General features: G+C 34.3%; 1 protein-coding gene and 1 non-coding gene across 2 annotated transcripts in view; both read left to right on the top strand.

Moving 5' to 3' along the window:
* ADGRL3 (adhesion G protein-coupled receptor L3) overlaps nucleotides 1–15,503 on the top strand; it is a 777,343-nt gene that overhangs the window by 706,275 nt on the left and 55,565 nt on the right. The window lies entirely within an intron of this gene.
* Nucleotides 12,269–12,375, top strand: LOC115937273 (U6 spliceosomal RNA). The gene has a single exon (XR_004072600.1). It is a non-coding gene; the product is annotated as a U6 spliceosomal RNA (small nuclear RNA).

Here is a 15,503-nt window from a genome sequence, read left to right as displayed (position 1 = left end):
TTGTCTGTGGTTAAAAATCACTGGAAATGTACAATAACATTATCATAAATGATCCAGGTGTATTTGAAGACTAAACAACACTGTTTGGAGTTCTGTGTGTTGCTTGCTATAAGATCACTAGATTTGCTTCAAACAGGTTAAGGAAGTAGGCAGTAGGCAGTCCCTTACTGATTAACTTAATTTCAACAGCAAAAGCATTTAACAATTGCTTATTTGGAAAGTGAATTTCAGCCAGAGATTCACAAAGATGTGCATTCTGCAAATGTTGTTGCCAGTCTCATTGTATCATGCAATTTAGGCTGTAATCTTAAGATTTCTGACATGTAGAAGTGTTGGCTCCTTTTTTTAAAGGTTTTTCATTAAAATGCATTTAAATCCCCCTATGATCTTTCCAGGAGCCAGGTGTTTTATGCATCACTGTATTCAGCATACTTTATACACTGGGAGCTGACATTTGAGAAAAACAGTTTGAAGATGACTGTTACAGGCACACTTAGCTGTTCTGCATTATACCTTGAGATTAAATAATAGTTTCACTTTTCCACAAAATAATTAGTTTCATATCAAATTTAGGAGAGTCCATTGCAGTGCAGTCGAAGGATGAGAAAGCCTGAAAGACTACCTAAGGGAAAAATAGTTCTTCTTTATAATAAAAACATAAAAATTAGCAGCTCCTTTGTTTTTTATATATGACTTGGACTCAGATTTCCTTTGTATCCAATGTGAAATGTGCAGTCAGACTTTGAGAACGCTTGGTAAATGGAATTTTTTTTTTTAATGAAACCAACATTTCTGAAGTCACTAGACTCATTTTTTCCCTAAAAATACTTAGGTGCAGATTTTCAAAAAAGTGGTAGAAATCTGAGGATAATTTTAAGTAAATAATATTTGTGTTCCATATTATTCACATATTTAATTTTTAATATATGAACTTTGATTTGATTTTTATTCTTTAATTATTCACTAATTTATTTAATAAATGAGAAGTACTAAAATTTTGGATTTATTTTGAAAATAGAACTTATATAGAATTTGCAAATTTATTTTATAAAGAATGTCAGAGGAAGGAGTGGATTGTGATTTCAAAGTTTTTGGCTTAGGGTACTGGAAGTGTGAGTTGTTATTACTAAGATGTGAAACACTGTAGGAAAAACACCTGAGAGACCAGTCAGGAGATTTTTTTTTTTTTGACAACATAACTTTGAGAGACTTACTAAACATCTTAATGTAGATGTTGAGTAGGCAGTTAGAGCGATGAATGCTGGAGATTTAAATTTGGAGTCATCAGTGTATAGGTTTGTTTTATTTTTGCATGCAGTGTTTTTTTATATTTAATTTTTAATTTTTATTTTTTTAAAGATTGTATTTATTTACTTGAGAGAGATAGAGAGAGCACAAGCGGAGGGACAGGGGGCAGAGAGAGAGGGAGAAGCAGACTCCCCGCTGAGCAGGGAGCCTCCATCCCAGGATCCCAAGATCATGACCTGAGCCAAAGGCAGAAACTTAACCAACTGAGCCACCCAAGCACCCCTATATTTTATTTTCTTTTAGTATTGATTTCATTTTATATATATTTATTACTTTCTATTATGTCAAATAATCCTGTATTTTATTTGTCACAGTGATACATTTCCTTTAAATATTAAGCAGAGTGAGATGATTGGGGGAAAATAACAATAGTAAAATAGTAAAAGTAGTATGTAGATAGGGCAAAAAAATGAGATAGTGATATTCCAACCAGACTGGTTTCCCTCACTAGTCACAAGAATATGTTTCTGTTAGGATAGCTCTCGGTGTGACTATCAAATACTGATTAATGTGGCAGCCTAAATCATGACACATGGAACAAAAAATCCAGAGGTAGGTGGTTTCAGAGTTGGTTCAGTAACTCAATGATGTCAGCAAAGACCTAAGCTCCATCTGTGTCTCCCATAAACAGCTGCCCCTTGGCCACTCCTTGAACCTAAGAGTGTGGGTACTAGCTGCAATTGTAGGAAAATTGTTCAAGGTGGATTTTATTTTAAATTGATGATACTGGGTAAAATAAAGAAATTGAGAGTAAAAACGTACAATAAGAGGATCAGTGGCTGTAACCCTGGGTCACTCTTTTAGACATATTGGAAATGCAGAACCTACAAAATAGTTTTAGAAAGAGCAGCCAGTGAGATAGAAAGAAGGCTAGAGATCCTGGAAGCTAGGCGAATCAAGTCTTTTAGTTAAGATGGGAACTTAGACTTGACCACTGGACCACATAGAGATCCTTGTGCATTCAGAAGCTGTTTTGGCAAAGTGATTGACAACACCTTATTCGAGTGGGTTGAGGGGAGAATAGGAAGAAGGAGTTAAAAACCACATGTAAAAAAAGCCACAGATATTTTTCTGTAAATAAGAGTGAAGAAATATAGTAGCTGGAGGGAAATATAGGGTCAAGGGAATTTGGGTTTTGTTTTATTGATTGATTAATTTAAGCATGATAGAGATTATAACCTCCTCCTTTTAATCTGGTAAGAATGGACAAGTAGTTGATGCTGGCAAGAGGGGAAAATTGTGTGGTTTCTGCATTTGAGTAGGCAAGGGCGGATGGGATCTAGTGTACAAGTGAAGGTTGGTCTTATGTAAGAAGGTGTATAGACAAAACAAATTTTCCTTTATATGATGAAATTATGACTGAGTTCTGTTAACTTATTGACCAGCAGATGTTTTCCTTTAAAGTAATGCGATAAATTATCATGACTTATAAGTAGTAAGTATTCATTGTATTTAGAAGCATTCACCTACATGGAAAGAAATTATATAACTTTGAAAAATATAACATTATTATAAGATTATTTTAATCCTCTACTTCCCCCTTTATATATTAATATAAATATTAATATATAATCAACATAAGTATTAATATATAATTAACATAAATATTAATATATGATTAATATAAATATTAATATATATACTAGTTATAAACTTTATATTCTACTTATAAAATCTATCCATACCTACATGTATGTATATATAGGTGTGTGCCTGTATATTATATTATAAGATTTACAGTATATGTACTTTTTATAAAATGTAAATATTCAAATACTTTATTAATAAGTCAAAATCTTTTATATTTTGTACATATTTAGTAAATTTTATGTGTAATTTCATGAATTTAAGAAGCAAAATAAATAGGTTATAGAGTTTAGAGAAGAATTAATCATCAATAAAAATTACCTAAGCAACAAAATTCTTTTTCCTTTAAGTAATAACAAGGTATGCATTTTGATACCTTAGAAACAATTCTTTATTTAGCTATCTTCCTGGAAATAAAATACAAAGCTATATATCATAAAATTTATTAAGCATACTTTATAGGAGAGCGGCATGCTAATATACCTCCTGGGATATAAGATGAACATTCTTATTTCTCAGAAATAACTGATTATATATGCAGAAAAAAAACTAAATGGAAATATACTATAAAATGAATAATGGTCACCTTGTAGTGGCAAGATTATGTATAATTTAAAATGTTCTTTTTTGGGCACTTGTATGTTATTTTCAGACAGCACTGCTGATACCAGTTATGTGTTCTTTTCCACACCTCAACCCATTCTCCAACACCAACTAAGTGTCTGGCAATTAAATTCAATCTTGACACTAATCCTGCAGTTAGAATAAACCCTACAGGTTAAGGGCTCAGTTTCATAACACTGCCTCCCACTGGGATGCCAGCCTCGAGTGGGTTGCCCAGGCTACCCACACTTCTGCCCAGTGAACTACTAATTCAGGGGCTCCCACAACCACCCCTCAGATACAGTGATTCACCAGAACATCTCACAGAATTCAGGGAAATGCTTTACTTAAAATTGTAGCTTTACTCTAAAGGATACAACTCAGGAAAAACCGAATGGAGGAGATGGGGAAGGTTAAGGGATTGGGGTAGCAATAGTGCAGAATTCCCATGTCCTCTCTGGGGTCTACCCCTCTGCCCTTCAAAGTGTTCACCAGCCCAGAAGCTCTATGAGGGGTTTTAGTGGAGGCTTCATTTCAAAGGTGTGATTGATTAAATCATTGGCCAATAGTGATAGAACTCAGTCTGTGCCCCCCCCCTTAGTGGGAGTGGACTTGTAGGTGGGAGTGGGGATGAAGGTTCCAACCCTGTAATCATGGCTTTTCTCCAGACTTGTCCACCCTGCTCACCTCCTCCCTCCCCTATTCCCTCTACTCACCCCCATCATTCATTAGCACCCAAAAGGTGCTGATATCTCTCAAGAGATTTCAAGGGTTTTCAAAACTCTGCCCTAGGAACAAAGACCCAATATTTACTTTTTGTTATACCATAGCAATCTTGATTTTTTGAAGTTAGTTTGATGAATATTATAGTACCTTATAAAAAATTTTACTTGAAAATGGCTTGCCCTACATTATGTCCATAAACATATTAGTGACAGAACAAAGAATGTCATCTTTGAGAGTCATCCTATATTTCTAACCTCTGAAAAAGTTTCAAAAAAATCAAGTCTAATTTTCTATTATTAATATGCTACTGTGTATAATAGCTACATAATGAAAATTTAATCAAATCTTATGAAAATGAGAACATTTAATTACTGTAATTCATTTGTCTCCAAATTTTTTTGTGAGGAAGAGCTCATTGCTTTATATATGTGATTTAGAAATTAATGTGAGAATCTAGTTATAATTTGGGGATAAAAATTTTAAACCTACTCTGTTGTTACATTTTTTGTTCATTTAAACAGTGTAGTTGCTATTTATTTTCCTGGAAATTTTAAACGTTTGAATGAAGTTTCAAAAACGAATACATACATTTAGAAATATCTTGTTTAATTCTATGTTGCAAAATTAATTCTTATGTGTTAGGGGTAAAACTCACAAATATGAGTTCATTCACTCTTAATATATTTATTTTAATGAAGTTTCAGATATAAACAATTATACAAGGAATTGTAGATTCCAAATTGTAAGTAAGAGCATTTGAATCACTTTTTGATTACTTCCAAGTAGATTTTTTTTTTCAATACATAAGCCAGTTTTTATGCAGTGATTATTTAAGTCATAGTTCTTTGAAGTATTACATGGAAGATACAAGTACTTCCAAAGGCTGAACTAAGCACTCAAGATATCTCACTGGTATCATAATCTTTGGGCTTTTAAGAGTTTGTGTGGTTACTGAAATCAGAACCAACTGGAAATACATTTTTTTTCTAATAGAGATTTCTTTAAAATGACACAAATTATTTTAAATTGTAATTTTTATTTATGTAGTGATTATATATATGCATATAAATTTGTCTGAAACTTGACCAAAACTTACTGATTTTGAAAATATGTTGTGGGAGGGGCACCTGGGTGGCTCAGTTGGTTAAGCGACTGCCTTCGGCTCAGGTCATGATCCTGGAGTCCCGGGATCGAGTCCCGCATTGGGCTCCCTGCTCGGCGGGGAGTCTGCTTCTCCCTCTGACCCTCCTCCCTCTCATGCTCTCTGTCTCTCATTCTCTCTCTCTCAAAATAAAAAAAAAGAAAATATGTTGTGGGAAACTGAATAAATAATATTGTGCTGAAAGACTTTTAGCCTCCAAATCTGAATCAACACAAGTTTCAAATGCTTCTTGGAAATACTTAAATTAAAATGCTGTGGGCAATATTAAGTTAAATACTATAGTGTATTTTGAGTCACATACTCTAAGTAAAAATTCAGTCATGGATTATGAAATAAAAACCAGTACTCCCTGGTTCTGCCCCTAAATCAACTGTAATTGCTATACTTGATTAAATAGCATTTTGAGATTTTATGTGTTGAGTCTATTTGAAATTATGTGCAAAATAATAAGACAAATAGTTAATTTGTTGAAGTTTTACTATGTGCTAGGCACAGTTCTAAGTCCTTTCCATGTGTCAATTTAATCTTTGCACTAAACCTTCTAAGTTTCTAAGAAGGTAATTAATTCAGCTCAAGACCTCACAGCTAGTTAGTGCCAGAACTAGGATTTCAGGAGACTGTCAGACTTGAGGGTCCATTTCCTTAACCATTACCATATAGCCTTTGTCATATCACATTGCACATCTATAAATAAATGGTGTTTAATTTTAAAGATATGATTTTCTTTTCAGTAAACATCATTTTATACTGAGTACATACTTCTGAAACTTTAAATCTAAATATTGATTGGATTACATGATCACCAAGGGCCCCATCTTTAAAAACCTATGATTTTCATATTTTAAGTTACAAACTAAAATCATGCTAGCAAAATGCAATTGTGAGAAGTTTTACTGGCATAGCAGTCTTGTCAGGATTAGAGAGAGAGATTTCAGGGTTACTGGAATTTAAGGTGAATTTCTGAATAAAACCACCCAAGAAGAATGTTGTTCTGGTAAAGGTGACTCAGAAAGTACAGTCAATAAGGTAAATGTAATAGCATTACGTCATGGAAGCCAAGAATAGAAGGGAGTAGTCAATCATAGAATATTTCTGAGTGGTCAAGTATGATAAGACAGAAAAAGTTAACAATGGATTTGTCCATGACAGGGGCACTGTGGAGTTATGGGGAAAGAAAGCCTAAATAGAGTAGCTTTTAAGAAAATGAGCAAGTATGGATTACTAGTATAGAAAAGGCTTGATATATTTTTCAGTAAATGATAACATAAGATTCTTGGAGACTCTCTGAGATCTAGGAAGAAGGTTTTTGGTTTTGTTTTTGTTTTTCTCAAAAGTAAGGAATACTAAAGTATGTTTCCCGATGGGAAAGAGCCGATAGAGAAGGAGACATTGATGAAGCACAAGAGAGAACAATCATTACAGGAGCACAGTTCTTGAGAGGTATCGAGATGAGCAGATATGTTGGCTTTGTAAGAACAAAGGCAATTCTTTCATTATAAAAGGAGGGAAGAAATGTGTATAGACTGTTGAAGATAGTTGATAGATTTGGTTTTGGAAAGATGAGAACATTTCTGTCAGTACCCTTGTAGAGTCCTACCAGAGGTGGACTCTGAGCCAAGGATTCAGCTCAAGTAACTTATTAAGGAAGTGCTTTCAGAAGAAATCAGTAAGAAAGTAAGGGGAAGCAGTATAGGTAAGAGGAAGAAGCACACAAGGTTGTCATTTTGGGTGAAGTCTCAGACTGACCTTGATCCCAAAGGGAGCTCTGGAGTGTAAATTACACTTTAGAACTTTCCAACTTGAGGCAAAGGATCTGGGATTGTATAACTTCACACCTGTTAGTAATTGACCACAGGCTTGCTGTGGGTGAGAATGGAATGTAAACTCCCAGGCATTCCTGGCTATGTGGGCATAATAACTCTAGTGCCCAAGGACAATCATCTGTAGGTCACAGGGGGTAAGCCTTTAGCAGCTAAGCATGCAGCAGCTGGAAGATAAATTCAGGAGCTGTACAAGAGATTGCGAGGTCTGGACAGTGCACCCATGTGTTTGCAACTGTCCGATTGCTTCTATTTTTTCAAGGAAATAGGTGACAACATTCAGCTGTGAGGTTAGGATGAGAGGAAAGTTTAAGGTTGAAGGAAGATGTGAACTATTACTTATAGAGAATGGAAAAGCATATGTGCTAGGGAAGTATCGTTGGCTTGTCAGACATTGTTAAGTGCCATTAGAAATTTGTTGTCGGGGCGCCTGGGTGGCTCAGTCGGTTAAGTATCTGACTCTTGATTTTGGCTTAGGTCATGATCTCAGGGTCCTGAGATCAAGCTCCAAGTAGGCCTTGGATCTGGGCATGGAGCCTGCTTAAGATTCTCTCTCTCCCTCTGCCTCAAACCCCTCCCACCCCACCCAACCCCCACCCCTCACTCACTCTCTCTCTGTTTCTAAAAAAGAAAAAAGAAAGTGAGACAGAGAGGGAGAGGATGGAAGGAAGGAAGGAAGGAATGGAGGCAGGGAGGGAGGGAGGGAGGGAGGAAGGGAGGAAGGAAAAGAAAGAAAGAAATTTATTGTCACGAATTTAGCATGTCTTAAGTAATCATGGTTGTGTATTGGTTTTTTGTTTGGTGTTTTTCTAGCAATGCCCACCTATTCAGGGTTGGTTTTATTTTTCTTTGTTTGTTTGTTTGTTTTTTAGAATCATTAAAAGTGAAAGGGGATGTAAGAAAGTAAGAAGTCATAGGATCTAGATTGGCCACAGAGAAGTATGATCATGAATGGAGTGATGTATAGTAAAACTGTAGAGACAGAAAAATAGGGGCCTGGAGTGGTAGTAAACATCTGATGGCAAGAACCTCAAAAAAGCTGGGGGTTTGACAGGAGAAATCATGGTCTGGCCCTGGAACTTCTACTGCCTCAGGGTTGTGAGAGAACCGATATTTGAGTTTGGGTGGAAAGTCCTGCCAACAGGGGACAATTTCTCTTTTCTTTTATTTATTTATTTATTTATTTATTTATTTATTTATTTATTTATTTATTCTTATGTTAATCCCCATACATTACATCATTAGTTTTAGATGAAGTGTTCCATGATTCATTGTTTGTGCATAACACCCGGTGCTCCATGCAGAACGTGCCCTCCTCAATACCCACCACCAGGCTAACCCATCCTCCCACCCCCCTCCCCTACAGAACCCTGCTTGTTTTTCAGAGTCCATCGTCTCTCATGGTTCGTCTACCCCTCCGATTTAGGGGACAATTTCTCTTAAGGCATGAAGGTGACAGAAACACCCAGAGATGAAGTTTACTATAGAGGGGAATTTGTGGATATTTGACTGTGAGTTTCAAAGGACAGGATATGGAATTTTGGGGGGAGGAAGGGAAATGGTGGGAAGTTGGATTGGATTAAGAGATATACCCAAAAGAATGTTAAAATGAATGAAAGGAATAAGCCTGTTACCATTTTTTGTTGTCCAAATTCATTACTTACTTTTTGCCATCACTTACCACCTTAAGCAATAGAGTCCTTATCCAGTGGAGATGGAAAAGTCCCCTAGATGGGTGACAACACTACTTACATTTGCCCTAGATAAATTCATATTCTCCCCAAATTCTAGAAAATACTGAGATACATAAGTCTTAAGAACCAGAGCTCAGGCTACTTAAATATATCCCAATTAATAAAAGGAGACTAAAATGCTCTATGATTAAAGGTAATAAATAGGTGACCACTGATTGGCAAATTGATCACCACAGGGGTTATAGACTGCACAGATGGACTGAAAATCTTACCAGCGTACTCTGGATGCATTTCAGGTTCCCCTAATTCCAGGGGTATACCTCTCATTCAAGTAAAAACGACAGTGAGGGAAGAAGATAACATTCTTTCAGACTCCAACTTTTCTCCTTTTCCTGTTTTCCAGGAGCGCTTTCTTACAGGAGTGTTACTGTGTTTTAAAACTTTTTGTTTTTTAATAAAATAAAAAAATAAAAATAAAATAAAATGTTTTTTTTTCCTTCAGCTCATTTTAAAAAGTGGTGAAAGCATATAAGTCATAGTTACTTTAAATAAAGGATTATGTATTAAATCGTTGCATTTGTAATTAAAATGTGCCGACAGTATAGTAGAATGTTGGGTCTTGAGCTGCTCAGTCCACACATGAAAATTTCCTAATCTAATTTTCTCTTGGCTGAGTCCCTGTTGTTGCTGGATTTTTCCACTACATACAAGTATGCATTTTAAATAAGATCTGTCATCAGAGTCCCTGGAACTTTTATAAATGTGCTATTTATGCACTGAGTATGCATTTTAGAATACTATGGAATGTTTTCTATTGAAGTTGGTATTTTCAGTCAGATCCTTCAGTGTGCTAATTGAAAAGTCCTCTCAGTTCCAGAACTGAGATTGATAGTCTAAGGTTATAATTTAAAACTGCTTAATTATGAGATTGACAAAACAAGCCATGAGCATAGAAGGTAATTATTTATCAGCAAAAGTATTGACATTATTGGATAGTAATATATGACTTATACCAAGACGTAAATCAAAAATGGCTTATTTTCTTTGTAACCATCATTGTCATTCTAGTTCTGATTTTTCTGCCTTCTTTGAATTTACCACAGTCTGCTCAATTAGCTGTACAAAGTTTTCTAAAACTGCCAGATCTTCCATTCAGTAACTTTCATTAGTGCAATATAATGAAATAGCACATAGGCAAACTCTTCAGTAATACTCAGAGGCTCACTTTTAGTAAACCATTTATGCCCAACTAGGTTTTCTATTTTTTAAAATAAGTCTTAATGTTTTCCTATTTTTCCTGTTAGTTTTCCTGTATACTTTCTCCTTCCTTTACTTGCTGATACCGCAATTTGAACGCTTTTGCCATTGTATGTCTCCGCCCAATCTGTCATTTCTCTATTAATTTTGCCTTTGTTACAAAGAAACACGTACATTTAAACCATTAACCTTTCCTCTACAGTGTGTACTTTTGAGATCTTTGGAGGACATTTTGAATTCTTTATCTAATGAGCCAAATTTCCAACATCATTTGCTAAATATTCCGTCTTTTTCCACCAGATTGGTGCTCCCACACTATCCTGTACCAAAACTGTGTTTCCGTACTCTGTCTTCTATTTTGTGGACATACACTTTGCTATTCTACCAGTACGGTATTATTACCAGAACTTGCTTAATATCTGGTAGAGTGAGTCTTCCCATTTTGATTGTGTCTTTCAAAATTGCCTTAGCGACTCATAGACTTTTATTATTCTTTCACATATTTTTTTTCAGAATTGTTTTTTAAATTCTTTTAATATATTCCTTACAATCCTGAGGTAAATCTTAATGGATCATGATGTTGATGCACCATTAGATGTTTCTGTTTAATAGCTTCTTTAGGATTTTTATGTAAGTTCTTAAGTAAAATGTTCTTATAATTTGTTTTTTACTGTCTTAAACTCTCCTTACCTGCAAGTTATAGTAGTCTCAAAGTTTTCCTTCTTTTCTGTTCAGGCCTAACTTACATGAGAAAAGAATTATTTGTTACTTGAATATTAGATAGAACTTGTTTGTATAATGTTTTGGGGGGACTTGAAGCAATTTTGGATGCAGCAACAGATGGATAATTGCTCGTGTGTGTATGCATATCGTATTAGTTATTGATTTCTAACTTAATTTCATTATCATCAGAGAATACATTCTGACTGATGTTGATTCTTAGTACTTTACTGAGGCTGCCCTTTGGCCTAAAATGTGATTGAGTTAAGATTTCTTACTTTGCCATTTGGAGCTTTTTATATATCTACAAAATTGGATTTATTTATTATATTGCTTAATTTTTTTTCTCATTGACATAATTTTAAGATTAGATTCCTAGTAACAAATGTAATTGGAAACAATACCATCTTATTAAAAGTAGGTTGTGGTAGAGATCTTGGGTCATTAATTAGGTCTACTCACTGTGGAAGTAACTGGCTCTCATGCACAATCTATGTGGGGCGACGTCTTAAAATTCTTTACCAATGGACTTTCACTGTTCCATATGAATGAAAAATTCAAGAATTCAGAGTACTTTTCAATAATAGCTCTTGCCAACTGATAGCCTAGGAGCCATAGACTCTTCTTACCTTGGTTCCATATAACTCTGAGAAGATTCTAGTGAGGCTTTTTACTCATTGTGCTGGTGAGTCCACTAAAGCTTATAAGGCTTATGAAGGTTACCTGACTTGTCCATAGTTAAATAAAACTTGTCTGCTTTCTATTGTATTTCAGTGCCTCACATGGTTCCATTTATTGGAATCTTTAGTAAGTACAGACATGTTTTAAATACTCGGTTGTGCTTTTTTTTTTATGTTTTAGTTGTTCTTACAAGCAGTTTATAATAAGGTGTTTATTCACAGAAGAGGTATGATGAATGTTTCCATTACAAGTTGTTGAAACAAGAGGTGATGATACCAGATGGTATGAGAAAGAGTATAACAGCAATTCAACCTGTCAAAACACATTTGGCAAGAATACAGAAAAGTTATTAATTTCCCGAGTTATTTTACTTAGCTTAAAAGTTTGTGCATCTTCTAAGTTGAAAAAAGAAATCCTGAAAGTATGTAATATACTCTTTAAAGAATTTCATCTCCTTGCATTGCAATGACCAAATTTGGTCAGCCCAGTAGTCAGATGTTCTAAAGAATCAGTAAATTCTAAGACGCCGTGTGAGTCTAAAAAACATTGGCCCTCAGATAGTAAACCAGGAAACGTTGTGGTTTTAACTGTAAGTATCAGTAAAGGAAAGATTTCAGCTTGTTGCTATTATTTTATGGATCTTGAGATATTACTGACTAAAGCCACAGTTTTCATTGATTACAAGATAAAAATTATTGAAAAGAAATACAGGGCTCACTTCGGCAGCACATATACTAAAATTGGAAAGATAAAGAGAAGATTAGCAGGGCGCCTGCACAAGGATGACACGCAAATTTGTGAAGCATTCCATATTAAAAAAAAAAAAAAAGGAAAAGAAATACAAATTTATTTGTATATAGATATCATTTATTTCATCTTTCCTATTTAAGGTTTAAAATTTTCAAAAAATCATAAAAAATATTCATGAAGTCCAATTTTGGAACATACATTTCTTAGTGAATTTTCATAAACATTTCACATATGGTTTTATGTCTTTTACTCTTTATATTCAGATGATTACGTTTAGTGAGACTTTGCCTTTCCTTAGTGCACTTTTTGACACTGAGGATACAACATATTTATGAATTAAATTTAGCTTTCTTATGTAATTCAGAGAACTCTGGGTTTCTACCTTAATGTTCATTAGGAATCCAGATATAATTGAGAATGTAAAAATTCATAGCATTTACTAAGCCCAAAGAAATCTTTGAATGAAACATTGTGTGAACTGAGGCTTTTTTAAAGGTAAAATTAAGGATCAATTCAAAAACAGTCAGTGACTCCCTCTTCCCCTTTGGATTTCTACTTAATATATGAATTTCCAAAGCACTTAAAAGGAAACCTAATGTAGCACTGTGTTTGTATTTTTTTCCCCTTTGGCCCCTTTTTTGAGGTCAGAAGGTCAGTATACAATAGTAATTGTAACAGCAAATATTTATATAGTATTTTTGTATATTACAATTTTGTATACTTGCATTTTTTTGTGTTAATGAGTGCCAAGCACTTTTATTTAATATACACAACAGCCCTATGAAAAAAAGTTCTGTATTTATCCCCATTTCACAGAGAAAGCATGTGAGAATTAGATAGGTTAAATAATTAGACGAAGGTTGCCGAGTTAGTAAAAGGCTCAGCTGGCCTCCAAACTCAGGCAAGCTGATTCACAAGTCCAGGCTTTCAGTCACCATGATATACAGGTATCCCCCACTTTTCAAACATTTTCGCTAAGCCACTTGGCTTTTGCGAAAGGCCTACACTGATAACTGTTTTCATTAACTGAAAAAACCCTGAAGAGTATATTCACCTTTATGAAAAAAAAAAGGCAAAAAACGAAAATAGCGTTCAGCATTTGTTTTGCAGAGAGCTGTTACAGAAGCAGTGCACATCCTGAGCAAAAAGAGTGGTGCTGTCAGGCTCCTTCCTTGGGAATTATACTCAGCATCTCAGCATCAAGTCACCATAGCTTTGCATTGTGTCTGTGAGCATCTGTTTTTTATCTCAGTTTATTTTGTGCATCTGTTAGCAAGATGTATCCTAAGGTATCAGAAAAGCCTAAGAGAGGGGTGCCTGGCTGGCTCAGTCAGAAAATAATGCAACTCTTGATCTTGGGGTTGTTGAGTTCAAGCCCCACATTGGGTGCAGAGACTACTAAAAAAAAGTAAACTTAAAAAAAAAAAAAAAAGCCCAAGAGCGGTTGTTTTTGGGGTCTTGGAATGCTTAAAAAATTTTACGTATTAATTAATGTAACTGCTTCATTGCTTTATGCCATTTGAGCTTATCAAAGGTTTCATAGGAATACTCTGCTCTTGGATAGTGAGGAAAACCTATACTATCTTTCATACATTAAAATTAATAAATTATCATAGGGTGATATCATTTGCTTTCAACATAGGCTTCCAAAATTTGAGATCTTATTTGCATAAAACCTACCAAGTCATCCTTATAAATCTGGTAGAGGGAGATACTAAATTGTAATAAGATTATAGCTGTCTATGTACAATATAATAGTTCATTATTCATTCTCATAATTGATATCCTTAATTTCTTTCATGTATCAATTCATTTTTTGACCATATTATATTGACTTATGAAAATTTGCATAACATTGAGTTGTGAAGATAGTATAATTACAGTTTTATCAGTCATTGATTTCATATTTATTGATCCTGATTTATTATACTCAATTCTGTTTAATTTCAGACTTACCCAATTCATCAGTAGGGTGAAATCTGTGATTAAAAATTTAATATTGGTGTATGCTCTCAAATCTGCAATATTATTATAGGGACACTGAGGCATGGGAATGAAAATGTTCGTGATATATTCTGAGCTGTTTATTTTATTTATTTGGTTCATTTCATTCTTCTCCTAATAAATATTGAATGAACAAAACATAGCAATATAGCTTTAACAGTAATACTTTAATAGCAATAAAATCCATAGTTGAAATATAATCATCTTCTCTGCTGTTGATAATTTCTACATTTATGTTATATGACTTTCATATTTTTCTAAGGATTTTTTATATCTTTAATGCTTAGTGACTTAAATGTATGACCATAATGAAACATTATTCATATTTTACTCAGAAATGTTGAATTATATTCTAAATGCCTTTTCTTTAATTTTCCTATAGTGGTTAAGAGAGAGAATCGAATGTAATTCTAGGATAGTATAGTCCCACAAATATAAAATACATTTGAAAGAAATATAAAACAGTCATGATTTTTATCCTAAGTGTTACTAATTGATTAAGCATTTTTAACACAGTGAGGTATAAATATGAAATACTTAGATCCTTCTCTGGTCACTACTCTTTGAGTTATGCTATCTTAAATATTCCTTAACCACTGGGTAGCAGATCTCTTAATGTTGTCTTAGGTGTTGCTACTTGGCCAGGCTATTCAGATATTTTTAAGTATATGATCAATTTAAAACGTGAATAATATCACATTTAAAACATTCTTCCCCCAGTGCCTGCTAACATTTGTTGCTGGGAAATGAGTGCAAGTAAATGAGTGTTACTTTCCTTCCTCTCTCCACTGTTTCATTTATTCTGTGAACATTGTAGTCCTAAAAGGCCTTGTCTTTCCGATTCTGCTTTTAAAGACTGGGCCCACTGGATTGATAGTTTGGCAAAGAAGCGTCTCAAAGATCACTTCTACCTGAAGTCTGTTAGTTTGCATTGCCATCAGCTCCTTTTAGAACATGGGGAACTGAAACCTCTCAGTCCTCAGTTGGGAACTGATTAAGGGACAGTAGGGAAAGCCTGCTTAACATACAGATGCAGAAGTATTTATTATTCCCTTTTTTTTCCTTCTATGAAAAATGGAGAATACATTTTACCTTCAGAAATTCACTGACATTACTTTTATCATTCCTATGGTAACCCAGACCAAATTCAAGGGGAAATGTCTTTATTCCTTTGATATAATTAGTTTTATG

This window comes from Leptonychotes weddellii, chromosome 2 (genome assembly GCF_054177405.1).
Source record: "Leptonychotes weddellii isolate Sample4059 chromosome 2, ASM5417740v2, whole genome shotgun sequence".
Taxonomy (NCBI): domain Eukaryota; kingdom Metazoa; phylum Chordata; class Mammalia; order Carnivora; family Phocidae; genus Leptonychotes; species Leptonychotes weddellii.
The sequence above is the reverse complement of the archived record's forward strand: the minus strand, read 5'-3'. Positions and strand labels throughout refer to the sequence as shown.